Source organism: Sardina pilchardus, chromosome 8, assembly GCF_963854185.1.
Source record: "Sardina pilchardus chromosome 8, fSarPil1.1, whole genome shotgun sequence".
In the NCBI taxonomy this organism is placed as follows: Eukaryota; Metazoa; Chordata; class Actinopteri; order Clupeiformes; family Clupeidae; genus Sardina; species Sardina pilchardus.
The window spans coordinates 22,580,419-22,583,376 of NC_085001.1; positions in this window are offsets into that span (position 1 = coordinate 22,580,419).

The following is a 2,958-nucleotide window of genomic DNA, read 5'->3' on the forward strand; positions in this document are numbered from 1 at the left end:
CCGGCCGAGGCCATGTGTGGTCCCACCGGGATGTTTTTACAAGCTGCTCGTCAGAGGCCTGAGTGACAGGAGCGAAGGGGCAGGAAGGTCACGCACTTTATAAGGAACTCTGCCTTTGTCTTGGTCTCAAAGACACACACACATACGTAAACACATACACATACACACACACACGTAAGCACACATGCAAACACACACACAGGAGACAAAGACACACAGACACACACACACACACACACACACACACAGACACGTAAAACCTGTACACACACACACACACACACACACGTAAAACCTGTACTACACGCACGCACGCACGCACGCACGCACACACACACACACACACACACACACACACACACACACACACACACACACACACACACACACACACACACACACACACACACACACACACACACACACACACACACACACACACACACACACAGGTGGTGCTCAGAGGCCCCGGACACATGGCTGCTGCAGCTGAGGAAACTCTGCATCTTTATTACAGTAAGAGAGGAGGAGGGCGGGGAGAGAACACGCTGAGCTGTGACGGCAGCCAGTCCTCACCGGGCCCCTTCGACGTATGGAAGCCCAAACCCGAGTCATATTGCCCACACCCAAATGCTTAAGTCCACCGCAGAACTCATTAATTACATAAACTACGTGAAGGACAGTGAGTCACCAACAGGAGAGAGAGAGAGAGAGAGAGAGAGAGAGAGAGAGAGAGAGAGAGAGAGAGAGAGAGAGAGAGAGAAAAAGTGACTCTGTTTCGGGGTTCAATACAAAGCGTACCTCTCATTTTCACACAAGCCAAAGGTACAGCGTTGAGTCATACGAAAATACGGCACATGGTGGGTCAGGGCTTACGGTAAATGTATATGAGTCAGGAGTTGACCACGGCACCAAGGCGAAGAGCCTGACATGAACTTTCGCTCCATGTTTTCCTTTAACAGATTGACACAGGATGCTATAAGATCTCATAAAACCAAGTCTCTTGAGCTTGGAGGGGTTTATGTTCCATATGTTCATGGCCAGTGTGGAGGGTGGAGGTTACGCAGCACGGGCGGAGTAAGTAACCATGGGCTGAAGGACATGTGAAAGGACACACTGTGAAAATGTACCTTCGCACCATAATTAGATTAACAGCGGTGGATGAACACCGTATTCCCTGGTCAATGAGACAACAATATTACGTTGGTAAAACACAGCTGGCACGGTATCAAAAGTGTAGAGGTGAGGAGTATCAGGACCCAAAAGGAAATTATTCAGAGTCATTGCCTCAGAAACTTACGGACACTGGATGATCCACACTGGCTATGCCGGCTATACTGTATCTTAGCTCTCTGGAAGCGGCCTTCACTATATAAGGCAAAATAGTGAAAAGCAAGGGAATGTGTGTCTTGCTGGAGACATACAATATATCATATGTCGGGCGCAGTGTTTTGAAATCCGTTTCTGGTCGTTAAGCCAGACTTTTGGACAATGAAACACAATCATATGGCAGTAACACAGCAGTATGTCCATATGCCTATGGCTACTTGCCACAGCACACTGTAAGTGCTTTCCAAGGCATATAACTGCCCCAGTTCAGATGAGTTCACTTAGTTGAGTTCACTTGTGTTTTTAAGGACACAACTCAGGACATCTAGAACAATCCAGAACAAAACTATATTTAGGACCAAGCCACCAACTAAATAGCGGGTAAGTTAGCTTCTTACTTCTAATTCTTATCAGCAACACCTGATACCTCCGGGTGCTCAGCCTTGAGTCTAAAACAGTGACTAGATTTCCCTTAGCTTACTGTCAAAAAGCCAGAAAAGATAATGGCAAGATAGCCATCCCTTTCTTCATTCACAATGTTATCAGGCTCTGGTTTTGTTCAGTTACATTAACTGGGCTAATTCAGGACAGCTAGCAGCAGCGGCATTGCTAAAAACTCCATGATGCTATTAAACAAAGATGGCAGTCAGTTACATCAGGGAAACCATGGAAATAAGTGTGTCAGACGCTGGTGAACAAAGCAAAAAACAGTTCCCATATGGTGGGAACACAGAAATAGGGCAAAAAGGGTGTGGTATGGGATTTTACCTTGGCTCCTACCCAAAACGTTAGCTCCCATTAGTTCCACCTCTGTAAATGGCGACATGGGTAAATTCTCTCTGGGGGCTTCCTGTGTAAGTTATACAGGGGTCTTTGTTCACTCTACATGCAGTTTCTCCAGACTTTACTGATTCAGTCTCTCCTAATGTCCTTAAGTTGGGGGAACCATGGCAATATATACAATAACGATACAACAGAGTTTCATCAATTAGCATTGATGAAATGTAGCATTGACATGAACACGAACTCATCTTTTTAACATTTTTAGCGATTGCAATTTCAATAAAGAACAATACCAACAGGCTATCTATTTAGAAATCTAGATGTCTGCGATAATAATGCTATTACGGATGAAGGCTGAGTAGCTCACAACCTCATGCTGAACATAGCATCCTTTTGGGGCAGTTTTTCCAGTCTGCTGCCCATATAAGCAGATATCTGTCCTCAATAGAGCAGACAGGATCTTTTGCAATTTTCAGGCTTGCATTCATTGAGTTAAGTGCGCTGAGAGACATCTGAGCGAACAACTCCCCGGGCAGCCGATTGGCTGCAACAAAGCTGGTGAAAAACAGTTTGAAGCTCAAGAAAATCCCCAAAGTGCGGTCCAGGCCTCGAACGGTTAATTTGTGTTCATGCACTCATTACTCGGGATCAGCGTTGACAATGGGCCCGCCGATTTGATATGCAGCACGGTGCTTAGTAATGGGACGCTCTCCAAAGCAAACGGCTCACCCAGTTTCTGTGGCGGCACGGCCGTGGACGCTGCAGTGGAAAGTTTTCATCACCAGAGAAGCCAACAGGCTAGCCATGCGCGCATAGGCCCCATATGTACGTACGCCCATTTGAGTG